We start from the raw sequence: 26,905 nt of genomic DNA, 5'->3' as shown, positions 1-26,905 counted from the left end.
CAGCTTTGTTCCTTTGCAGGTGATGAGTTGTGATCCCTTGGAGGAGGAGAGGTGTTCTGATTTTGGGTGTTTTCATCCTTTTTGTGCTGGTTTCTTCCCATCTTTGTGGATTTATCTACCTGTGGTCTTTGGTGACTTTTGGATGGGGTCTCTGAATGGATGTCCTTTTTGCTGATGATGAAGTTCTTTCCGTTTTTTAGTTTTCCTTCTAATAGGCCGCTCTGGTGTAGGACTGCTGGAGATGAACTCCAGATCCTGCTTGCCTGGGGATCACCTGTGGCAGCTGCAGAACAGTAAGGGTTGCTGCCAGTTTCTTCTTCTGTTAACTTCATCCCAGAAGGATACCTGCCAGATATCAGCTTGAGCTCTCCTTTATGAGGTGACTCTTTGGATATACAGGGGTCAGGGAGCTGCTTGAGGAGATAGTCTGTCCCTTATAGGAACTCAAGTGCTGAGTTGTCAGCTCTGTTGTTCTGTTCAGAACTGCTGGGAAGGTACATTTAAGTCTGTTGCAGTAGAACTTATAACCACCTGTTTTCCCAGGTACTCTGTCCTGGGAAGGTGGGGCTTTATTTATAAGTTCCTGACGTGCTGCTGCATTTATTCAGAGCTGCCCTGCCCAGCAAGGAGGTAGCCTTGTCACAGTCTGCCAGCAGAGGCGTTGCTGAGTTGCTGTGGGCTCTGCCCAGCTGCTGTGTGAACTTTCTTTGGTTTTGTTTATAGAGGTATTATTAGAACTGCCTTGGTAATGGTGGTCTTACTCAGTGATGGAAGACTGCCTCGGTAGTGTCGGACTGCCTCAGTAATGGCGGATGCCCTTCCCCCAACAGAGCTGGACCTACCTGGGTCCAGCTGTACTTGCTGTAAATCTCTCAATTCAGGGCGTTTCAGATTGCTGGTCTTTGTTGGGGTGGGACCCACCAAGCCAGATCACATGGCTCCCTGTTTCAGCCTTCTTTTGTTCAGTTGAGTGGGTGGCTCTGTCTCCCAGGTGCTCCAGGCGGCAGTTGAAACTGCCGCCTGGATTTCTGTGAGTTTTTGTGTGGAGACCCACTGCACCAGCTGAAACAGCCATGCTGGAAACTCTTAGCGCTTTTCAGCCCGGGAATCTCCTGGTCTGTGGGCAATAATAACTCGTTTGGAAATTCAGTGTTCACTCACCCTCTATGTTGTTTTCACTGGGAACTGCACTCCAGAGCTGTTCCTATTTGGCCATCTTGGATCTGCCTCTGAAAATGTACACATTTTTAATGTCTTACTATTGGAGTTCCTTCAAAATACTTAGCTTTAAATCATTTATATTGTATACTAATTTGGTTCAGCTAGTTTAAGCATTTATAAGACCTATTAACCTTTTAATATTTTAAAGTTTCCCTCAAAACCTAAAATGCAATTAAATAAAAAAAACTGCTGTATTATAACCCAAGGAGCTTTTATCCTTTATGATCTCAGAAAACTCCCCCTTGATTTAATTGTCTTTTGTATTTCTGGAAGGCCCTATTCTATTTTTCATTCTAGGATTGTCTTGTTCATTACTATATAATCTATTCCTGACCAAAAAACTCAGATCAGTTTATATTGAAGACTTTCTAACGTGAGAAGAAGTTAAAGTTAAGAAAATTGATGTTATTTTCAAAAAATTGTATGTTACTGAAATCTGAACAAATAAATGAGGCAGTAATTTATGAAAAAAAAATTTTAAAGTTACTTAAATTATGGAAATTAATCATTTTGTTTCTCCCCTAATCCCCACGTTGATCAACATTTTGTTTCTTGATGCTGTTTATGGAGAATCCTGAATTAAGCTTTTGGTTGATTATATTTGTTGTCACTTTTTAAAAATCTGTTAATTTTTTCCAGTTTTTGAAGTGCTGTTAGGCCTAAGTGCTTTTCTTTTTCTTTTTCTTTTTTTTTTTTTTGAGACAGAGTTTCGCTCTTGTTACCCAGGCTGGCGTGCAATGGCGCAATCTCGGCTCACCGCAACCTCCGCCTTCTGAGTTCAAGCAATTCTCCTGCCTCAGCCTCCTGAGTAGCTGGGACTACAGGCGCGCACCACCATGCCCAGCTAATTTTTGTATTTTTAGTAGAGACGGGGTTTCACCATGTTGACCAGGATGGTCTCGATCTCTTGACCTCGTGATCCACCCGCCTCGGCCTCCCAAAGTGCTGGGATTACATGCGTGAGCCACTGCACCTGGCCGCTTATGTGTGAATTTTTAACAAATTTAGGAACATACAGCATTCATGCAAGTCAAATATTTCAGTGAACGAGTTTCAGTGGTTCAACTTTATGATAATTATAAATCTTAAAATTTTCTGGAAAAAGTGACATCATAAACAGCATTTTCGCTCTTCTTAGAATTTACTGCAAATCAACAGCAAAAATAAACAGAAATAGAAGTTATTTTGGATGAAATTAGGAGATATCCTTAACATCAAATCACTTTGAGGAACTATTCTTAAATGCAGTGGGTTTCAAGTAATGTTGTGGCAAGATACCTGTGGAAAGCTTCCATGTATACAAATCTCAAAGATGCAGTGTACATTTCTCCAAAGTTAGTGGAAGAGATTCAGGGAAGAAGGAAACTTGAATGTTGCTCCTTTTTTCTTTGACAAGTAACTATACAGTGTATCTGTTCCTTTAAAATAAGGTGGATATTGGTTACAGGTAACATTTGGGCTGTTTTGGCATCTTAGCAAAGATGATAACTACTAGGTGTTTATTTTGGGTTGGATAGGTACTTGTTGATTTGCACTGAAGATCCTAGAGGAATGTGGTGGATTTTTTTTGTTTGTTTGTTTTAGGTAGAGTCTAACTCTGTCCCCTAGGCTGGAGTACAGTGTGCAGTCCTGGCTCACTGAAACCATGGTCTCTTGCACTCAAGCGATCCTCTCACCTTGGCCTCCCAAACTGCTGGAACCAGAGGCGTAAGCCACCATGCCTGGTCGAAGTGGTGGATCTTGAAGAAAACTTGGTTTGCTGAGGTCTAAGAACTCCGGTGGGGAAGTGGAGGAAGACAGGGAATGGGAAGGGGAAAGTTAACATGTATCTTACCTGAATATGCCTAGTTTCTTTCATTGTATAAGTTGAAAGATGGAATTGAGTGGGCTAGGTGTTCCCTGTCTTTGAGTCTGGGAGAACTTGAGAAAACTGGGGAGTAGATGTCTCAGAGAACAGTGGTTTACTTCTACATTGTGGATCTGTGGAGGGACAGATGGCTTTGCTTTCTGCCAGTTTTAGAGTCGCTACTGAACCTGAGCCCCAAAGAATTGACCATAATGACATACATAAACACATGCCTGCATACATATATAAACATCTTTAAAGGACCTTGATACCTAGAGAGACAATTACTTGAAAGAAACAAAGCACATGCCAAGCCAAATTAAGCTGTTAAAGGAATGAACATTTGCAGGGAATAAAATGAGCTCTTATGGAAAATCAAGTGTAGCACAAAGAATCATTCTTGGGCTGAAAAACATGATTTTTTTAAACTGAATTCTGTAAGTTAATCACAATAGGGGATTGTTATCATTAAGTCCCAAATTAGATGCCTGAAAGAATGGATTCCCAAAGCAAAAATATAAAAAATGGAAATCATAAGAGAAAATAATCAAGCTAGAAGGCTTTAGCATCCTCATGTATAATAAATAGGAATCCTAGAAAGGGAGAATGAAACATAGAAAGGAGGGGTAAAACACTAAATCATTAAGAAATTATTAAATAATAATATAGGAAAATAAAACAAATATAGGAAATACATTTAATAAATATAGGAAAATATTTCTGACCTGAAAAACAAATTTAAGTCTTCAAATTGAAAGTGCTCACTGAGTTCTAGGTGGGATTGCGGGGAAAAAAATAACATAGAAGCAACTTTTTTTTATAAAGTGAAAAACTTAAACAGTCTTCCAGTCAACAGAACACATCAAAGAAGGAAAAGGATCAGATTTTTCATCTGCAACACCAGAAACATTAATAAGATAGTGGAGTAACATCTTCATACAACTAAAATTACCCATGCTTCTGTACTTGGTCAAGATACCATTTATCTGTTAGGTGAAAGAAAGATGCAGATAGGCAGGAATGCAGAGATGATATGCCCATGTGCTCATCTGAGGAAAATACAGTCATGTGATGCTTAATAATGGGGAATTGTACTGAGAGATGTGTAGTTAGGTGATTTTGTTGTTGTGCAAACATCAGAGAGTACACTTACACAAACGTAGATGTTACAGGTTCAGTATCCTTTATTGGAAATGTTGGGGTCAGAAGTGTTTTGGGTTTTAGATTTTTTTGGATTTTGGAATATTGGTATATATGTATTGATGTCTTGGGGATGGACCCAAGTCTAAACATGAAATTCATTTATATTTCATATGCTTTTTTTTTTTTTTTGAGACCGAGTCTCACTCTGTCGCCCAGGCTGAAGTGCAGTGATGTGATCTCGACTCACTGCAACTTTCGCCTCCTGGGTTCAAGCAATTCTCCTGCCTCAGTCTCCTGAGTAGCTGAGACTAAAGGCATTTGCTGCTAGGCCCAGCTAATTTTTTTTCTTTTAGTAGAGATGAGGTTTCACCATGTTGCCCAGGCTGGTCTCAAAAATATGGAACGCTTCACAGATTTGCTTGACATGCTTGCTCAGGGGCCATGCTAATCTTCTCCATATCGTTCCAATTTTAGTATATGTGCTGCCAAAGCGAGTACTCATATACATCTTATACATATACCCTGCAGGTAATTTTATGCAATATTTATTTATTAAACAAATTTTTTTAAAGGCAGAGTCTCACTCTGTTGCTGAGGCTGGAGTGCAGGTACAATCATAGCTCACTGTAGCCTCAAATTCCTGGGCTCAAGTGATCTGCCTCACCTTGCCTGGTGACTGGGACTATAGGAGTGTGTTACTGTCCCTGGCTCACTTCTAAATTTATTGTAACAAGGTCTCACTATGTTGCCCAGGCTGGTATTGAACTCCCAGCCTCAAGTGATCCTCCCACCTTGGACTCCCAAAGTGCTAGGATTACAGATATGAGCCACTATACCACCAATTTTATAAAATATTTTTAATACTTTTGTGCACCTGTCACAAGAGGTCAGGTGTGGAATTTCCCACTTGTGGCATTATGTTGGTGCTCAAAAAATTTCATATTTTGGAGCATTTTGGATTTTGAATTTTCAGATTAGGGATGCTTAAACTATACTTAGGCTGTATGATATAACCTGTTATTGCTAAGCTCCAAACCTGTACAACATGTTATTGTAGTGAATAGTGTAGACAGTTGTGGTACAGTGGTATTTATGTGTCTAAATCTTATCTAAACATAGAAAGGTACAATAAATGATGCACCTATACAGGGCACTTACCTGGAATGGAGCACTTGCAGGACTGGAAGTTGGGGTGAATAAGTGAGTGAGTGGTAAGTGAATGTGAAGACCCAGCTTATTACTGTACACTACTTTATGGACTTTATAAGCATGTATACTGAGAATACACACCAATGTATAAAATAATTCTTTTTTTTTTAAGATGTAGTTTTGCTCTTGTTACCCAGACTGGAGTGCAATGGTGCGATCTCGGCTCACTGCAACCTCCGCCTCCTGGGTTCAGGCAATTCTCCTGCCTCAGCCTCCTGAGTAGCTGGGATTACAGGCACACACCACCATGCCCAGCTAATTTTTTATATTTTTAGTAGAGATGGGGTTTCACCTTGTTGACCAGGATAGTCTCGATCTCTTGACCTCGTGATCCACCCACCTTGGCCTCCCAAAGTGCTGGGATTACAGGCTTGAGCCACCGCGCCCGGCCCACAAAATAATTCTTTAATAATAAATTAACATTAGCTTACCATAACTTAAAAAAACTTACATTTTTAAAAACTTTTTGACTCTTGTAATAACACTTAGCGTAAAAAAGATACACATTGTACAGCTGTACAAAGATATTTGTTTCTTTATATCCTTGTTCTATAAGCTTTTTTCTATTTTTAAGTTGTTTTTACTTTTTAAAACTTTTTTGTTAAACACTAAGACACAAACACACATTGACCTAGCTTTACACAAGGTCAGTATCATCAAGATGTCTCCGGCTAAGAAGAATTTTTCAGCTCCATTATAATCTTGTTTTTTTGTTTAAAGACAGAGCCTTGCTGCGTTGTTCAGGTTGGAGTGAGGGTGGCTATTCACAGGCACCATCATAATGCACTGCCATCTCGAACTCCTGGGCTCAGGTGATCTTCACACCTCAGCCTCCCAAATCGCTGGGACTGTAGGAGCATGTCACTGTGCTTGGCCCCCATCGTAGTCTTACAGGATTATTGTCCTGTGTGCAGTCTGTTGTTAACCGAAACATTATGCAATGCATGGCTTTTTCTAATTCAAGAAGGTAGGGGAAAAGAACAAAATACACTTCAAAACACAAAAGCATACAGATGTCATACTTAGCTGTGAAGGCCTGATTACTTTCTTCCTAAGACAATAAAAAGGTGAGAATATCTACTTTCACTTTCTGCTACAGAATATGCCGGAATTGTTATATGCACGGGTACAATAAGGCAAGAAAAAGAAATAAAAGACTAATGGTTTGGAAAGAAAAAAGAAAAAGTGTTCCTAATTACAGAAGCATTACTATTTATATAGAAAGTTTTAAGGAATCTCCAAAACAAACAAAAACCCTTCTAGAGTACCTATATGATAGAATAATGACCTCTGCCTCACCCAAGGGACATGCAGATTTTAACTCCCAGAATCTGAATTATGTACTTCTAAAAAACAAAAGAGACTTTGCTGATGTGATTAATTAAGTTAAGGATCTTTAGATGGGAATACTATTATGGATTATCAAGGTGAGACCAATATAATCTTGAGGATCCTTATAAGAGAGAAATAAGACAGTTAAAGAGATGCTGGAAGCAGAGATTAAAATCATGTGCTTTGAAGATGGAGGAAGGATCCACAAACCAAGTAATGTAGGCTGCCTTTTAGAAGCTAGAAAAGACAAGGAAGGAAGTAGATTTTTCCTGGATCTCTGCAAAAAATGCAGTATTTCCTACACCTTGATTCTAGTTCTTAAGACTTCTTTTGGACTTACAACCTTCAGAACTGTATGAGAATAAATACATGTTATTTTAAGCCACTAAATTTGTGATAGTATGTTAGAGTGGCAATAGAAAACCAATACAGTATGCTTGATTAAAACCTGGACAGTAAGCCAAAGTTACAGATTGGTTGCCTAGAGCAATAGGGGTATTTGAAATGCTTTAAAATTTTTGAAATTGTTTCCAACATGCCAAGTAAGGTTATATCACAACCTGGATTTTTTAGTTCCTTGAAAAAAAGCAGATCAAGCAACCTTCCTGGGAGTGCAAAATATTAGAGCTGAGTGCTGCCGTTTTTTATGACATTGTATTTCAGTAAGTTACCTAGTACTTAATTTGCCTGAATATTAAATGCACAAAATGTTTATAAAATGAGGCTCTGATTGAAGGGGAAAATATAGGAAGGCCAAAGGTTGGCTTTAGAAAGTTATATCAATTCTCAGTTTCTTTTTTTTTTTTTTTTTTTAAATTTTTTATTGGATTTTAGGTTTTGGGGTACATGAGCAGAGCATGCAAGACAGTTGCGTAGGTACACACGTGGCAGTGTGCTTTGCTTTCCTTCTCCCCTTCACCCACATTTGGCATTTCTCCCCAGGCTATCCCTCCCCACCTCCCCCTCCCACTGGCCCTCCCCTTTTCCCCCCAATAGACCCCAGTGTTTAGTACTTCCCTTTCTGTGTCCATGTGTTCTCATTTTTCATCACCCGCCTATAAGTGAGAATATGCGGTGTTTCATTTTCTGTTCTTGTGTCAGTTTGCTGAGGATGATGTTCTCCAGATTCATCCATGTCCCTACAAATGACACAAACTCATCATTTCTGATTGCTGCATAATATTCCATGGTGTATATGTGCCACATTTTTCCAATCCAGTCTATTATCAATGGGCATTTGGGTTGATTCCAGGTCTTTGCTATTGTAAACAGTGCTGCAATGAACATTCGTGTGCGTGTGTCCTTATAGTAGAATGATTTATAGTCCTTTCGATATATACCCAGTAATGGGATTGCTGGGTCAAATGGAATTTCTATTTCTAAGGCCTTGAGGAATCGCCACACTGTCTTCCACAATGGTTGAACTAATTTACACTCCCACCAACAGTGTAAAAGTGTTCCTTTTTCTCCACATCCTCTCCAGCATCTGTTGTCTCCAGATTTTTTAATGATCGCCATTCTAACTGGCATGAGATGGTATCTCAATGTGGTTTTGATTTGCATCTCTCTGATGGCCAGTGACAATGAGCATTTTTTCATATGATTGTTGGCCTCATATATGTCTTCTTTCGAAAAGTGTCTGTTCATATCCTTTGCCCACATTTGAATGGGCTTGTTTGTTTTTTTTCTGTAAATCTGTTTGAGTTCTTTGTAAATTCTGGATATCAGCCCTTTGTCAGATGGGTAAACTGCAAAAATTTTTTCCCATTCTGTTGGTTGTCGATTCACTCTAGTGACTGTTTCTTTTGCCGTGCAGAATCTGTGGAGTTTCATTAGGTCCCATTTGTCTATTTTGGCTTTTGTTGCCAATGCTTTTGGTGTTTTGTTCATGAAGTCCTTGCCTACTCCTATGTCCTGGATGGTTTTGCCTAGATTTCCTTCTAGGGTTTTTATGGTGCCAGGTCTTATGTTTAAGTCTTTAATCCATCTGGAGTTAATTTTAGTGTAAGGTGTCAGGAAGGGGTCCAGTTTCTGCTTTCTGCACCTGGCTAGCCAGTTTTCCCAACACCATTTGTTAAACGTGGAATCCTTTCCCCATTGCTTGTTTTTGTCAGGTTTATCAAAGATTGTATAGTTGTAGATATGTTGTGTTGCCTCCGGTACCTCTGTTCTGTTCCATTGGTCTATATCTCTGTTTTGGTACCAGTACCATGCTGTTTTGATTACTGTAGCCTTGTAGTATAGTTTGAAATCCGGTAGTGTGATGCTCCCCGCTGTGTTCTTTTTGCTTAGAATTGACTTGGCTATGCGGGCTCTCTTTTGGTTCCATATGAAGTTCATGGTGGTTTTTTCCAGTTCTGTGAAGAAAGTCAATGGTAGCTTGATGGGGATAGCGTTGATTCTGTAAATTACTTTGGGCAGTATAGCCATTTTCACGATATTAATTCTTCCTAACCATGAACATGGAATGTTTCTCCATCTGTTTATGTCCTCTCTGATTTCGTTGAGCAGTGATTTGTAGTTTTCCTTGAAGAGGTCCCTTACGTTCCTTGTGAGTTGTATTCCAAGGTATTTTATTCTTTTTGTAGCAATTGTGAATGGCAGTTCGTTCTTGATTTGGCTTTCTTTAAGTCTGTTATTGGTGTAGACGAATGCTTGTGATTTTTGCACATTGATTTTATATCCTGAGACTTTGCTGCAGTTGCTTATCAGTTTCAGGAGTTTTTGGGCTGAGGCGATGGAGTCTTCTAGGTATACTATCATGTCGTCTGCAAATAGAGACAATTTGGCTTCCACCTTTCCTATTTGAATACCCTTTATTTCTTTTTCTTGCCTGATTGCTCTGGCTAGAACTTCCAGTACTATATTGAATAGGAGTGGTGAGAGAGGGCATCCTTGTCTAGTGCTGGATTTGAAAGGGAATGCTTCCAGTTTTTGCCCATTCAGTATGATATTGGCTATTGGTTTGTCATAAATAGCTTTTATTACTTTGAGATACGTTCCATCGATACCGAGTTTATTGAGGGTTTTTAGCATAAAGGGCTGTTGAATTTTGTCAAATGCCTTCTCTGCGTCAATTGAGATAATCATGTGGTTTTTGTCCTTGGTTCTGTTTATGTGGTGAATTTACGTTGATAGACTTGCGTATGTTGAACCAGCCTTGCATCCCCGGGATGAATCCTACTTGATCATGATGAATAAGTTTTTTGATTTGCTGTTGCAATCGGCTTGCCAATATTTTATTGAAGATTTTTGCATCTATGTTCATCATGGATATTGGCCTGAAGTTTTCTTTTCTTGTTGGGTCTCTGCCGGGTTTTGGTATCAGAATGATGTTGGTCTTGTAAAATGATTTGGGAAGGCTTCCCTCTTTTTGGATTGTTTGAAATAGTTTTAGAAGGAATGGTACCAGCTCCTCTTTGTGTGTCTGGTAGAATTCGGCTGTGAACCCATCTGGACCTGGGCTTTTTTTGTGTGGTAGGCTCTTAATTGCTGCCTCGACTTCTGACCTTGTTATTGGTCTATTCATAGTTTCAGCTTCCTCCTGGTTTAGGCTTGGGAGGACACAGGTGTCCAGGAATTTGTCCATTTCTTCCAGGTTTACTAGTTTATGTGCATAGAGTTGTTTGTAATATTCTCTGATGATGGTTTGAATTTCTGTGGAATCTGTGGTGATTTCCCCTTTATCATTTTTTATTGCATCTATTTGGTTGTTCTCTCTTTTATTTTTAATCAATCTGGCTAGTGGTCTGTCTATTTTGTTGATCTTTTCAAAAAATCAGCTCTTGGATTTATTGATTTTTTGAAGGGTTTTTCATGTCTCAATCTCCTTCAGTTCAGCTCTGATCTTAGTTATTTCTTGTCTTCTGCTGGGTTTTGAGTTTTTTTGATCTTCCTCCTCTAGCTCTTTCAATTTTGACGATAGGGTGTCAATTTTGGATCTCTCCATTCTCCTCATATGGGCACTTATTGCTATATACTTTCCTCTAGAGACTGCTTTAAATGTGTCCCAGAGGTTCTGGCATGTTGTGTCTTCGTTCTCATCGGTTTCGAAGAACTTCTTTATTTCTGTCTTCATTTCATTGTTTACGCAGTCAACATTCAAGAGCCAGTTGTTCAGTTTCCATGAAGCTGTGCGGTTCTGGGTTGGTTTCTGTATTCTGAGTTCTAACTTGATTGCACTATGGTCTGAGAGGCTGTTATGATTTCAGTTGTTTTGCATTTGTTGAGCAGTGCTTTACTTCCAATTATGTGGTCAATTTAAGAGTAGGTGTGATGTGGTGCTGAGAAGAATGTGTATTCTGTGGATTTGGGGTGGAGAGTTCTGTAAATGTCTATCAGGTTTGCTTGCTCCATGTCTGAGTTCAAGCCCTGGGCCCTGGATATCCTTGTTGATTTTCTGTCTGGTTGATCTGTCTAATATTGACAGTGGAGTGTTAAAGTCTCCCACTGTTACTGTGTGGGAGTCTAAGTCTCTTTGTAAGTCATTAAGAACTTGCCTTATGTATCTGGGTGCTCCTGCATTGGGTCCATATATGTTCAGGATCGTTAGCTCTTCTTGTTGTATTGATTCTTTTACCATTATGTAATGGCCTTCTTTGTCTCTTTTGATCTTTGTTGCTTTAAAGTCTATTTTATCAGAGATGAGAATTGCAACTCCTGCTTTTTTTTGCTCTCCATTTGCTTGGTAAATCTTCCTCCATCCCTTTATGTTGAGCCTTTGTGTATCCTTGCATGTGAGATGGGTTTCCTGGATACAGCACACTGATGGGTTTTGGATTTTTATCCAATTTGCCAGTCTGTGTCTTTTGATTGGTGCATTTAGTCCATTTACATTTAGGGTTAATATTGTTATGTGTGAATTTGATACTGCCATTTTGATGCTAAGCGGCTGTTTCGCCTGTTAATTGTTGTAGATTCTTCATTATGTTGATGTTCTTTAGCATTTAGTGTGATTTTGGAATGGCTGATACTGGTTGTTCCTTTCTATGTGTAGTGCCTCTTTCAGGAGCTCTTGTAAAGCAGGCCCGGTGGCGACAAAATCTCTGAGTACTCGCTTGTTCGCAAAGGATTTTATTTTTCCTTCACTTCTGAAGCTCAGTTTGGCTGGATATGAAATTCTGGGTTGAAAGTTCTTTTCTTTAAGAATGTTGAATATTGGCCCCCACTCTCTTCTGGCTTGTAGTGTTTCTGCCAAGAGATCTGCTGTGAGTCTGATGGGCTTCCCTTTGTGGGTGACCGGACCTTTCTCTCTGGCTGCCCTTAGTATTTTCTCCTTTATTTCGACCTTGTTGAACAATCTGACGATTATGTGCCTTGGGGTTGCTCTTTTTGCGGAATATCTTTGTGGTGTTCTCTGTATTTCCTGCATGAGCTCTGTGGCTCATGCCTGTAATCCTTGAGTGTTGGCCTGTCTTGCTAGGTGGGGGAAGTTTTCCTGGATGATGTCCTGAAGAGTATTTTTTTAGCTGGGATTCATTCTCTTCGTCACATTCTGGTACACCTATCAAACGCAGGTTAGGTCTTTTCACATAGTCCCACATTTCTTGGAGACTTTGTTCATTCCTTTTTGCGCCTTTTTCTCTAATCTTGGTTTCTCGTTTTATTTCATTGAGTTGGTCTTCGACTTCAGATATTCTTTCTTCTGCTTGGTCAATTCGGCTATTGAAACTTGTGCATGCTTCGTGAAGTTCTCGTATTGTGTTTTTCACCTCCTTTAATTCATTCATATTCCTCTCTAATTTATCCATTCTTGTTATCATTTCCACATATCTTTTTTCAAGTTCCTTAGTTTCTTTGCATTGATTTAATACATGTTCTTTTAGCTCACAAAAGTTTCTCATTATCCACCTTCTGAAGTCTAATTCCGTCATTTCGTCACAGTCATTCTCCGTCCAGCTTTGTTCCCTTGCTGGTGAGGAGTTTTGGTCCTTTCTAGGAGGCGAGGTGTTCTGGTTTCGGGTGTTTTCCTCCTTTTTTCGCTGGTTTCTTCCCATCTTTGTGGATTTATCTGCTGTCATCTGCGTAGTTGCTGACTTTTCGATTGGGTCTCTGAGTGGACGCCCAGATTGTTGATGATGAAGTATTTCTGTTACTTTGTTTTCCTTCTACCAGTCTAGCCCCTTCGCTGTACGACTGCTGAGGTCCACTCCAGGCCCTGCTTGTCTGGGGTGCACCTCTAGCAGCTGTGGCACAGTGAGGGATGCTACCAGTTTCTTATTCTGCTATCTTTGTCCCAGGATGATGCCTGCCAAATGTCAGTCTTTTGGATATAGAGGGATCAGGGAGCTGCTTGAGGAGACAGTCTGTACTTTATAGGAGCTCAATTGCTGAGCTGTGAGCTCTGTTGTTCATTCAGGGCTGTTAGGCTGCTATGTTTGATTCTGCTGCAACAGAGCTCATTATAAAAACCCTTTTTTTCTCAAATGCTCTATGGTGGGGGGTTCAGGCTTTATTTTTGGATGTCCGTTGACGTGTCCTGCCCAGCTAGGAGGCAGCCTAGCCACTGTTTGCCTGCTGAGGCTCCGCCCTGCTGTTGTGTGGTTCGCCCTGTTGCTGCAGGCTCTGCTGTTCTGCTGTGGTCTCCGCCACGCCCTGCGGTTGAGTCTCTCTGTTGTAGCGGGTTGCCTCGGCAACGACAGGCTGCGTCAGCAGTGGACGTGTACCTCAGTAGGGACGGGTTGCCTCGGCAACAGCTGGCTGTGTCAGCAGTGGGCGTGTATCTCAGTTGGGGCGGGTTGCCTTGGTAATGGTGGACGCCCCTCCCCCACAGAGCGTCTCCGACCGTCTGCATGGGGATTGTTTGAAATCGCGGTTTTGTTCGTCCCACTGGGCTACCCCAGACGCCCTGTCCCTGCAATCCCCTGGGCTGGCCCACTGTCCAAGTCTCATTCAGTCTCAAGTCCACCCCTCTCAAGTCTCAGGTTGCCGGTTCAACAGGGCACCCGGACAAGCGCGCCCTGTGGGAAGCGCTGGGTAGAGCCGGCCGCCGCCACCCTGGCTGCCGGCTTCGTCAGGAAGAGGTACTGCCTGGCATCCCGCATCCCCTTTATACTTGGGAATTTCCCCATTCTGTGGGCGACAAACATCAGTCTGGAAATGCAGCTCCGACTCACCTCTCCGCGGATTCAAGGAGAGCTTCAATCCTGGGTTGTTCTCACAGCGCCATCTTGAGTCCTCCGGCCAATTTGTCAGTTTCTTATTAACAGAGACATACAGCTCTTTTAATGAAGAAAAATGATTTCAAATATGTCTAGATAAAGCAACCTGTGATATTAAAAATACGTGAACGAATTTGATGTTTTCTTTTAATGGGTGACCTATGCTCTGTTATGTTTTTTTCCTTCTTTCTTTTTTTGAGACAGGTTCTCTGTTACCCAGGTTGTAGTGCAGTGGCGTGATCTCAGCTCACTGCATCCTCCATCTCCCAGATTCAAGCAATTCTTCCACCTTAGCCTCCCAAGTAGCTGGGATTATAGGCACATGTCACCACACCTGGCTAATTTTTGTATTTTTTAGTAGAGGTGGGGTTTCAACATGTTACTCAGGCTGGTCTTGAGCTCTTAACCTCAGGTGATTTGCCCACCTTGGCCTCCCTAACTAAACTCTTTTATTATAGTTTTAATTAGAAAGGACATAACATCAATAGAATTGTCTAAGAAGCTATAAAGTGACATCTTTCAGTATGAGGTGTACATATACATGTTTTTGTGTATGGTATTTAATATATCTTATGTATATTAGTTTTCTTATAACACTTTAAATATTTGAAGATACATAATTTTGCACAAATGTTTATGAGCAAGCTTTAAAAATTCTGAATTTATCTTACAGTTTATCTTCTCATATTGGCAGCTTTATATATTCAAATTCTATTCCTCCTCTAAGGTCAGCTTTAATGTATTTTTTTTTTCTAGATTTCTCTTTCGACTGCTGTTTTAAGGATGTATTTTCCTACTCTTATCATACCTTAAGATAACTCTTTTCTACTACCAATAGTAACAAGAAAGCAGTAATAAGATATTTTTGATAGTGTGCTAGTTTGAAACTTGAAATTAATCATGACTGTTACAACAATTTTAATGGGGATGAGGATTAGAAACTGTGAAGATACAACACTAGTTTCTAAATATCTTCAGTTTTTAAGTTAGAAAATTGACTTCATATTAGTAGTAAATAGAATGCTGGTTACCAGAAGTTGGGGAGTAGGGGTCACAGGAAGGGGGTGGTTGAAGAAGTTTACTTCAGTGGACAGAAAAGCACAGTTAGATAGAAGGAATAAGTTCTAGTGTTCAGTAGTACAGTAGGGCTACTGTAGTTAACAGTAATTTATTGTTTATTTCAAAATAGATAGAAGAGAAAATTTAGAAAGTTCCCAGCACAAAGAAACAATGTGTTTGAGGTGATGGGTATTCCAGTTATGCAGATTTTATTATTACTCATTGTATGCTTGTATTGAAATATCATATATACCTCATAAATATGTACAACCATTATATATCTGTAAAATTTTTTAAAAAATGAAAAAGGTGAGGAATGGTATTGTCACCCTAGGGAAAAGAAAATGAGCAAATTTATATTTTATTTCAGGTTGTTTGTATTTTATTTCAAGGTGTATAGTTTTGTAGTATTTTAAAACTATTAGGGATTGTGACAACATTTGTAAAATTACACATTAAGACAAAATTGCCTAACAATAGCAACACTTTTAAGTAAATAGGTAATATGGAGGCCTGGAATTAGTGTGTTGACTCTGATCGGAGATGGGCTGGAAAAAAAGTTTTATTGTAGTTAAAATAGCACTAAAAATGAGAACAGGTATTAGTTTGGCTTGTAATGTTCTAAAGAATGTGCTTACAGTGAAATTTAAGTCTTGAATAGCACAATAAAATAATTTGGATTGAAGTTTTATATATAAAGAATAAAAGTATAAATACTGTAGGGAAATCTTAGCAGTTTTAAAATTGCTTTCTCTGAAGATGTTTATGAATTTTAAATGAATGTGTTTTTATTTAGTGATTTTGAGGGAGATATAAGCGAAAATGATGCTGTAATTTCCTACAGATAATCAACAGTATTAATATCATAGTTCTAGAAGATAAAGAAATTTCTTTCTTTTTTTTTTGAGACGGAGTTTCGCTGTTGTTACCCAGACTGGAGTGCAATGGCACAATCTCGGCTCACCACAACCTCTGCCTTCTGGGTTCAAGCAATTCTCCTGCCTCAGCCTCCCGAGTAGCTGGGACTACAGACGCGCACCACCATGCCCAGCTAATTTTTGTATTTTTAGTAGAGATGGGGTTTCACCTTGTTGACCAGGATGGTCTCGATCTCTTGACCTTGTGATCCACCTGCCTCTGCCTCCCAAAGTGCTGGGATTATAGGTGTCAGCCACCACGCCTGGTCGAAGATAAAGAAATTTTTAAAATCTAAGTTCTCAAAATAAGTTATACCATAAAGTAGGTTCTTTTTCTTTTTGAGGAAGCTTCTTACTTGTCACCTAGGCTGGAGTACACTGGCTCGATCTCGGCTCACTGCTCAAGTGATAAGTGATCACTTGAGTAGTTGGGACCACAGGCATGAGCCATGACAACCAAGTAATTCTTAAATTTTTTATAGAGACGAGGTCTCCCTGTGTTGCCCAGACTTGTCTCAAACTCCGTGGCTCAAGGGATCTTTTTGCCTCAGCCACCCAAAGTGCTGGGATTATAGGTGTGAGCCACTGTGCCCAACCAAAGTAGGATCTATATGAATGTTTTGGAGCTGTTTCTAGCCACTAGTCCTTTCTTAGCAGAGGATAGGTGTGTTCTAAATTAGTTACCAAATTTTAATTCCAAATGATTGACTTAAAAAAAAAAAAAGACCCTCCTAAATAGGCCTTACATTTAGGCAATATGTATAAATGAAACCATTTTATGTTCATGAGAGTATTTAAATATATATTCTTTAGGGAATTGTTTGTAATGTGAGTAAATCTTTGATAAGAATTATTTTTAGGGGACAGTGGCTTATGCCTGTAATATGAGCACTTTGGGATGCTGAGGTGGGATGACTGGGTGAGCCCAGGAGATTGAGGCTACAGTGAGCCTTAATTGTGCCACTGCACCCCAGCCTGGGCAACAATACACACACACACACACACACACACACACACACATTTATATACATATATATACACACACATACATATATGTATACATGTATATATATATATATATATAACGTATGTTTATGTGTGTATAGCTGTCTATTCAAAATCTCCATTTAAGTTGCCTGTTTTATAAATCTGAAATATGAGTGATTTTGTTTAAAATAGAATGCATGTGTATTCTTAAAATGTGAATTGGTTAAAAAGCAAGTTGGCATCTTGTAGTTACTAGTTACTACTTAAAGTGTATCGGTTACTAGCATACTAGATTTTAGTATATTGTAATAGTTATGTTTCTTATGTAGTCTGCAACTTATTCCACCCTTCAAAACAGGAGTTTCCTGTATACTGCCATTTATGGTCAGGGTAGGCATTTAGAGAAGATAGAATGAAAGAACACAGTGCATAAATGTAGGTGGTTTAATGACTGCTTTTTCAGTAAGATATTTATTTTTGAAAAATACTGGCTATTCCTTTGGCTTGATCAGTTTTCTTATTGAGAGTAGTAACTAGAGTTACATGTGTGACCAATCTTCTGTTGCTGAACCCTAGCAGTGATATGTGGTAGAACTCTTGCTGTCTGTTAGTTTAATAAATTTTTATGAGTGTATAGAGTTACATAGCCAATCTAGTTACATAGCCCAATTGAAAGCCAGAGATTAGCAGCTGCATTAGTTTTTTTTTTTTTTTTGTGAGATGAAGTCTGGCTCTGTCACCCAGGCTGGAGTACAGTGGCATGATCTTGGCTCAGTGCAACCTCTGCCTCCCAGGATCAAGTGATTCTCCTGCCTTGGCCTCCCAAGTAGCTGGAATTACAGGCGTCCACCACCACACCTGGATAATTTTTGTATTATAATAGAGACAGGGTTTCACCATGTTAGCCAGGCTGGTCTTGAACTCCTGCCCTCAGATGATCCGCCCACCTTGGCCTCCCAAAGCGCTGGGATTACAGGCATGAGCCACCATTCCCAGCCTGCGTTAGGTTTTCTACTGTTCTATTATAATACAGCTACAGCTACTCACCATCTTTTTTTTTTTTTTTTTTGAGACAGAGTTTTGCTCAGTCACCCAGGTTGGAGTGCAGTGGTGCAATCTTGGCTCACTGTAGCCTGTGCCTCCCAGGTTCAAGCTATTCTCCTGCCTCAGCCTCCTGAGTAGCTGGGATTACAGGTATACACCGCTGTGCCTGGCTGATCTTTGTATTTTAGTAGAGATAGGGTTTCACCATGTTGGCCAGGCTGGTCTCTAATTCCTGACCTCAGGTGATCTGCCCTCCTCGGCCTTCCAAGGTATTAGGATTACAGACGTGAGTCACCATGCCTGGTCTTTTTTACTTTTAATAAGGGGAAAAAAATCCATGTCCTTTTTGATGAATTGGAGCTATCCAGTAGGTTCAGCTCATGTCATTAAAATACTAAGAATTTGAATTGTTTCAATTTAAGTGACATGTATTCCATGAATATGTATGTATAAATAACTTTCAGAGGGGCAATGGTATTCAGCCAAATGATAACCTCTCTCAGAAAGTGTCAGCAAAACTGAACTCGTTGGGAATAAGAGTCCCCCTTAAACTGCTATTAATAAACTTGAATGCAATAAAGTATTGGAGTAAAATTTACTGTGCTCTGGAGAACTGCATTAATGGGCAGCATAAATCTGCAGTACATACCTAAGGAAATATTTTTATCAAAAATATAGACCTGATTGTGGGTGTGGTGGCTCACTCCTGTAATCCCAGCACTTTGGGAGGCTGAGGCGGGCAGATCACTTGAGGTCAGGAGTTTGAGATCAGCCCTGCTAACGTGGTGAAACCCCATCTCTACTGTAAACACAAAAATTAGCCGGGTGTGGTGACACACACCTGTAGTCCCAGCTACTTGGGACCTGAGACAGGGGGATTGCCTGAACCAGGGATCAAAGGTTGCAGGGAGCCGAGATTACGCCATTGCACTACTCCAGCCTGGGCAACAGAGCAAGACTGGATCTCAACACACACACACACACACACACACACACACACACACACACACACACACACACACCCCAACTGAGATCTAGCCCTCTTGGGAATTATCCACTTAGGAAATTGATGTGTGATTCAGACAGCTCACATAACCACTCTGGAATGTTATCGATTGTTCTGTAACAGTTACTTATTTGCTTGTTTAACTCTATCATAGAGATTTTTTTTTTTCCCGAGACAGAGTCTCTTTCTGTCGCCCAGGCTGGAGTACAGTGGTGTGATCTCGGCTCACTGCTACCTTCGCCTCTTGGGTTCAAGCCATTCTCCTGCCTCAGCTTCCCGAGTAGCTGGGATTACAGGCACGTGCTACCAATCCCAGCTAATTTTTTATTTTTAGTTTCGTCATGTCAGCCACGATTGTTTTGATCTCCTGACCTCGTAATCTGCCTGCCTCTGCCTCCCAAAATGTTGAGATTACAGGTGTGAGCCACCACCCCTGGCCCATAGATAAATTTTAATATACAAAAAAGACAGTAGTACCATGAACCCTTGCATGTTTATTTATTATGTCCCTTCCATATTATTTTAAATACCCTCCTTTCAGTTTTTCTAATCTGATTACTTTGAAGCAAATCTTGATATAGTTACTTTTAAATGGGAAGCAGATAGTCACTTTTCCAGAATCTATAGAACTTTTCCTTAGAATGGGAGAGCATGAGTTTGTCAGAAACCCCAGGTGGGATCTTCGTTTCAGTCAGGTGGTATGATTGGCAACTGTTTCCCTGTGGGGAACTTTGAGGGACTTGGGAAGCATTGTTATCTGTTTTTGTAGCTGCCTCTGCTTTTAAAAAAAAAAGTTACTCTTTCTACTATAGAAACCTAATTTTTAAACTGTATCTATTGTCATTTTCCTATCAGTGAATTTACTGCCTCATCCTGCTGCTCAAGCACTGGTTTAGATGATGAGCAGGTATTTTCTCTTTTTTTTACTCTTTCTCTGTCACCTTTTAAAACAATTGAAGTTTTTCTTAATCACTTAACTCTGATTCGTTTTATTAATAGTTCTTTTCATTTGAAAAATAGATTCACTGATGTTCACAGTGTTCTAATTTGGTTGTTAATGACTACTCTTTAATAATGCCCATGTACCTCTCCCACCATTTAAACTGTTTGCTTACCAAGAGTGACTAATCTCTTTTTACAAGGCAATTATTGTAATTGTGTAATTTAGTTAAATATGTAAACAGGTTAATTATTAATAAGAAAAGAGTAATTGATTAAGTTATTTTGAGTTTGGGAAAACTCAAAGTTGGGTTGCTAAAAAGTTACTCTCAATTAGCTGTAGCGAAAAGAAAAGATCTGGAGGGGCATTTTGTAAATATAAATGAGTTTGTCTTTTTTTTTCCACATTCAGCTTTTTTCATTTTAACTAAGCCAAAACTAGAAATGTCAACAATTATCTATGAGAGTAGGATGATATGGATCTCTATTCCATGAATTTGTATTAAAGGTAAGGCCATGGCTCCATATCCAAAGATTGGTGAATTAAAGATGTGTTTTTAAGTTTAAGTTAATCAAAAATGCTCAAAATTACATACTTAACTTTAAAAATGTTTTTGCTGTGTTAAGTTTCTCTTTCATGGAAGTGACATTTTTCTGTCTCACTTAAAGGAATTTCTCTGTATTAGGTTTTATTTTGATTTGTTTCATGTTTTTTTTTTTTTTTACTTTTTATTATGAAAAATATGAAGCATATAGAAAAGTAGAAAGAATAGTGTAATCACTCCCATATACCTGTCATCTAGATCTAACAATTATCACAGTTTTCCATGTTTGCTTCATCTATTTTCTTATAGTATTTTCAGTATATTACAAATGTCTTAAATCTAATTTTTTAATTTTAATAATCTTTGCCTGTGTAGTCATATCTTTATAAAACTTAACATAATTAGCAATAATTCTCTAATATGTGATATTCATTTCATATTTAGATTTTCCCAGATGGCCCAAAAGGTTTTTTACATGTGGTTTCTCTGAAGCAGAGTACAAGCAAGAGTACACTTTGCATTTAGTTGTTCTCTCTCTTAAGTCTCTTTTATTTTTATTTATTTATTTATTTTTTATTGCATTTTAGGTTTCGGGATACATGTGCAGAACATGCAAGATAGTTGCATAGGTACACACATGGCAGTGTGTTTTGCTGCCTTCCTCCCCTTTACCCACATTTGGCATTTCTCCCCAGGCTATCCCTCCCCAGCTCCCCTCCCTCCGCTGTCCCTCCCCTATTCCCCCCAGTAGACCCCAGTGTGTAGTACTCCCTTCCCTGTGTCCATGTGTTCTCATTTTTCATCACCCGCCTATGAGTGAGAATATGCGGTATTTCATTTTCTGTCTTGTGTCAGTTTGCTGAGAATGATGTTCTCCAGATTCATCCATGCCCCTATAAAGGACATATTTTGATGGCTGCATAATATTCCATGGTGTATATGTGCCACATTTTCCCAGTCCAGTCTATCATTGATGGGCATTTGGTTGGTTCCAGGTCTTTGCTATTGTAAACAGTGCTGCAATGAACATTCGTGTGCGTGTGTCCTTATAGTAGAACGATTTATAGTCCTTTCGATATATACCCAGTAATGGGATTGCTGGGTCAAATGGAATTTCTGTTTCTAAGGCCTTGAGGAATCGCCACACTGTCTTCCACAATGGTTGAACTAATTTACACTCCCACCAACGGTGTAAAAGTGTTCCTATTTCTCCACATCCTCTCTAGCATCTGTTGTCTCCAGATTTTTTAATGATCACCATTCTAACTGGCGTGAGTTGGTATCTCAATGTGGTTTTGATTTGCATCTCTCTAATGACCAGTGATGATGAGCATTTTTTCATATGATTGTTGGCCTCATGTATGTCTTCTTTTGTAAAGTGTCTGTTCATATCCTTTGCCCATTTTTGAATGGGCTTGTTTTTTTCCTGTAAATCTGTTTGAGTTCTTTGTAAATTCTGGATATCAGCCCTTTGTCAGATGGGTAACCTGCAAAAATTTTTTCCCATTCTGTTGGTTGCTGATTCACTCTCGTGACTGTTTCTTTTGCCGTGCAGAAGCTGTGGAGTTTCATTAGGTCCCATTTGTCTATTTTGGCTTTTGTTGCCAATGCTTTTGGTGTTTTGTTCATGAAGTCCTTGCCTACTCCTACGTCCTGAATGGTTTTGCCTAGATTTTCTTCCAGGGTTTTTATGGTGCCAGGTCTTATGTTTAAGTCTTTAATCCATCTGGAGTTAATTTTAATATAAGGTGTCAGGAAGGGGTCCAGTTTCTGCTTTCTGCACATGGCTAGCCAGTTTTCCCAACACCATTTGTTAAACAGGGAGTCCTTTCCCCATTGCTTGTTTTTGTCAGGTTTATCAAAGATTGTATGGTTGTAGATATGCTATCTTGCTTCCGATGCCTCTGTTCTGTTCCATTGGTCTATATCTTTGTTTTGGTACCAGTACCGTGCTGTTTTGATTACTGTAGCCTTGTAGAATAATTTGAAGTCCAGTAGTGTGATGCCCCCCGCTGTGTTCTTTTTGCTTAGAATTGACTTGGCTATGCGGGCTCTCTTTTGGTTCCATATGAAGTTCACGGTGGTTTTTTCCAGTTCTGTGAAGAAAGTCAATGGTAGCTTGATGGGGATAGCATTGATTCTGTAAATTACTTTGGGCAGTGTAGCCATTTTCATGATATTGATTCTTCCTAATCATGAACATGGAATGTTTCTCCATCTGTTTGTGTCCTCTCTTATTTCGTTGAGCAGTGGTTTGTAGTTTTCCTTGAAGAGGCCCCTTACGTTCCTTGTGAGTTGTATTCCAAGGTATTTTATTCTTTTTGTAGTAATTGTGAATGGCAGTTCGTTCTTGATTTGGCTCTCTTTAAGTCTGTTATTGGTGTATAGGGATGCTTGTGATTTTTGCACATTGATTTTATATCCTGAGATTTTGCTGAAGTTGCTTATCAGTTTCAGGAGTTTTTGGGCTGAGGCGATGGGGTCTTTTAGATATACTATCATGTAGTCTGCAAATAGAGACAATTTGGCTTCCACCTTTCCTATTTGAATACCCTTTATTTCTTTTTCTTGCCTGATTGTTCTGGCTTGAACTTCCAGTACTATATTGAATAGGAGTGGTGAAAGAGGGCATCCTTGTCTAGTGCCGAATTTCAAAGGGAATGCTTCCAGTTTTTGCCCATTCAGTATGATATTGGCTGTTGGTTTGTCGTAAATAGCTTTTATTACTTTGAGATACATTCCATCGATACCGAGTTTATTGAGGGTGTTTAGCATAAAGGGCTGTTGAATTTTGTCGAATGCCTTCTCTGCGTCAATTGAGATAATCATGTGGTTTTTGTTTTTGGTTCTGTTTATGTGGTGAATTACGTTGATAGACTTGCGTATGTTGAACCAGCCTTGCATCCCCGGGATGAATCCTACTTGATCATGATGGATAAGTTTTTTGATGTGCTGTTGCAATCTGCTTGCCAGTATTTTATTGAAGATTTTTACATCTATGTTCATCATGGATATTGGCCTGAAGTTTTCTTTTCTTGTTGAGTCTCTGCCGGGTTTTGGTATCAGGATGATGTTGGTCTCATAAAATGATTTGGGAAGGATTCCCTCCTTTTGGATTATTTGGAATAGTTTCAGAAGGAATGGTACCAGCTCCTCTTTGTGTGTCTGGTAGACTTCGGCTGTGAACCCATCTGGACCTGGGCTTTTTTTGAGTGGTAGGCTCTTAATTGCTGCCTCGACTTCTGACCTTGTTATTGGTCTATTCATAGTTTCAGCTTCCTCCTGGTTTAGGCTTGGGAGGACACAGGTGTCCAGGAATTTATCAATTTCTTCCAGGTTTACTAGTTTATGTGCATAGAGTTGTTTGCAATATTCTCTGATGATGGTTTGAATTTCTGTGGAATCTGTGGTGATTTCCCCTTTATCGTTTTTTATTGCATCTATTTGCATCTCTGTTTTCTTTTTTATCAGTCTGGCTAGTGGTCTGTCTATTTTGTTGATCTTTTCAAAAAACCGGCTCCTGGATTTATTGATTTTTTGAAGGGTTTTTCGTGTCTCTATCTCCTTCAGTTCAGCTCTGATCTTAGTTATTCCTTGTCTTCTGCTGGGTTTTGAGTTTTTTTGATCTTGCTCCTCTAGCTCTTTCAATTTTGATGATAGGTGTCAATTTTGGATCTCTCCACTCTTCTCATATGGGCACTTATTGCTATATATTTTCTTCTGGAGACGCTTTAAATGTGTCCCAGAGATTCTGTATGTTGTGTGTTCGTTCTCGTTGGTTTTGAAGAACTTCTTTATTTCTGCCTTCATTTAATTGTTTATCCAGTCAACATTCTAGAGCCAGTTGTTCAGTTTCCATGAAGCTCTGCGGTTCTGAGTTAGTTTCTGAATTCTGAGTTCTAACTTGATTGCACTATGGTCTGAGAGACTGTTTGTTATGAGTTGTTTTGCATTTGCTGAGGAGTGCTTTACTTCCAATTATGTGGTCAATTTTAGAGTAGGTGTGATGTGGTGCTGAGAAGAATGTAGATTCCGTGGATTTGGGGTGGAGAGTTCTGTAAATGTCTATCAGGTTTGCTTATTCCAGGTCTGAGTTCAAGCCCTGGATATCCTTATTAATTTTCTGTCTGGTTGATCTGTCTAATATTGACAGTGGAGTGTTAAAGTCTCCCATTATTATCGTGTGGGAGTCTAAGTCTGTTTGTAAGTCATTAAGAACTTGCCTTATGTATCTGGGTGCTCCTGTATGGGGTCCATGTATATTTAGGTTCGTTAGCTCTTCTTGTTGTATTGATCCTTTAACTATTATGTAATGACCTTCTTTGTCTCTTTTGATCTTTGTTGCTTTAAAGTCTATTTTATCAGAAATGAGAATTGCAACTCCTGCTTTTTTTTTGCTCTCCATTTGCTTGGTAAATCTTCCTCCATCCCTTTTTGTTGAGCCTTTGTGTATCCTTGCATGTGAGATGGGTTTCCTGGATACAGTACACTGATGGGTTTTGGTTTCTTATCCAATTTGCCAGTCTGTGTCTTTTGATTGGTGCATTTAGCCCATTTACATTTATGGTTAATATTGTTATGTGTGGATTTGATCCTGCCATTTGATCCTGCCATTTTGATGCTAGCTGGCTGTTTTGCCCGTTAGTTGATGCAGATTCTTCATTTTGTTGATGCTCTTTAGCATTTGGTATGTTTTTGGAATGGCTGGTACTGGTTGTTCCTTTCTATGTGTAGTGCCTCTTTCAGGAGCTCTTGTAAAGCAGGCCCGGTGGTGACAAAATCTCTGAGTACTTGCTTGTTTGCAAATGATTTTATTTTTCCTTCACTTCTGAAGCTCAGTTTGGCTGGATATGATATTCTGGGTTGAAAGTTCTTTTCTTTAAGGATGTTGAATATTGGCCCCCACTCTCTTCTGGCTTGTAGAGTTTCTGCCGAGAGATCTGCTGTGAGTCTGATGTGCTTCCCTTTGTGGGTGACCCGACCTTTCTCCCTGGCTGCCCTTAGTATTTTCTCCTTTATTTCAACCCTGGTGAATCTGACGATTATGTGCCTTGGGGTTGCTCTTCTTGCGGAATATCTTTGTGGTGTTCTCTGTATTTCCTGGACTTGAATATTGGCCTGCCTTGCTAGGTTGGGGAAATTTTCCTGGGTAATATCCTCAAGAGTATTTTCCAGCTCGGATTCATTCTCTTCGTCACATTGTGGTACACCTATCAAACGTAGGTTAGGTCTCTTCACATAGTCCCACATTTCTTGGAGACTTTGTTCATTCCTTTTTGCGCTTTTTTCTCTAATCTTGGTTTCTCGTTTTATTTCATTGAGTTGATCTTCGACTTCTGATATTCTTTCTACTGCTTGGTCAGTCGGCTGTTGAAACTTGTGCATGCTTCGTGAAGTTCTCGTGTTGTGTTTTTCAGCTCCTTCAATTCATTCATATTCCTCTCTAAGTTATCCGTTCTTGTTATCATTTCCTCGAATCTTTTTTCAAATCTTTTTTCAAGGTTCTTAGTTTCTTTGCATTGATTTAGAACATGTTCTTTCAGCTCACGGAAGTTTCTCATTACCCACCTTCTGAAGTCTGATTCCGTCATTTTGTCACAGTCATTCTCCGTCCAGCTTTGTTCCCTTGCTGGTGAGGAGTTTTAGTCCTTTGTAGGAGGCGAGGTGTTTTGGTTTCGGGAGTTATTACCCTTTTTGCGCTGGTTTCTTCCCGTCTTTGTGGGTTTATCCACCTGTCGTCTGAGTAGTTGCTGACTTTTCGATTGGGTCTCTGAGTGGACGCCCAGATTGTTGATGATGAAGTATTTCTATTACTTAGTTTTCCTTCTAACAGTCTAGCCCCTCTGCTGTATGACTGCTGAGGTCCACTCCAGGCCCTGCTTGTCTGGGGTACACCTGTAGCAGCTGCGGAACAGTGAGGGATGCTACCAGTTTCTTCTTCTGCTATCTTTGTCCCAGAATGATGCCCGCCAAATGTCAGTCTGATCAGTCCTTTTTGAGGTGACTCTTTGGATGTACAGGCGTCAGGGAGCTGCTTGAGGAGACGGTCTGTACTTTATAGGAGCTCAAATGCTGAGCTGTGAGCTCCGTTGTTCATTCAGGGCTGTTAGGCAGGTACGTTTAAGTCTGCTGCAGCAGAACTCCTAAAACCCTTTTTTTCCTCAGATGCTCTGTCTCGGGGAGTTAGGGCTTTCTTTATGAATATCTGTTGCACTGTCCTGCCCAGCTAGGAGGCAGTCTAGTCACTATTTGCCTGCTGAGGCTCCACGCTGCTGCTGTGGGGTCCGCCCTGTTGCTGTGGGCTCCACCCTGCTGCCATGGGCTCCACCCTGCTGCTGAGTGTAATTCCCTATAGTCCTCTTTATATGGGTGTCGTTAAAACTGCTGTGGTGATGGTGGCCCGCCTCTGCATTGGCGGAGTCTCTCTGTTATGGCGGGTTGCCTCGGCAACAGCAGGCTGTGTCAGCAATGGGAGTGTACCTCAGTAGGGACAGAAT

General features: G+C 39.9%; 1 protein-coding gene and 1 non-coding gene across 4 annotated transcripts in view; one reads left to right on the top strand and one right to left on the bottom strand.

Annotated features, from left to right (window-relative positions):
- The window catches only part of CAAP1 (caspase activity and apoptosis inhibitor 1), a 68,546-nt gene that overhangs the window by 14,367 nt on the left and 27,274 nt on the right, over positions 1 to 26,905 (top strand). The window lies entirely within an intron of this gene.
- Positions 4,602 to 4,708, bottom strand: LOC118148090 (U6 spliceosomal RNA). The gene has a single exon (XR_004734885.1). It is a non-coding gene; the product is annotated as a U6 spliceosomal RNA (small nuclear RNA).

This window comes from Callithrix jacchus, chromosome 1 (genome assembly GCF_049354715.1).
Source record: "Callithrix jacchus isolate 240 chromosome 1, calJac240_pri, whole genome shotgun sequence".
Classification (NCBI taxonomy): Eukaryota; Metazoa; Chordata; class Mammalia; order Primates; family Cebidae; genus Callithrix; species Callithrix jacchus.
This window is presented reverse-complemented; position numbering and strand designations above follow the sequence as displayed.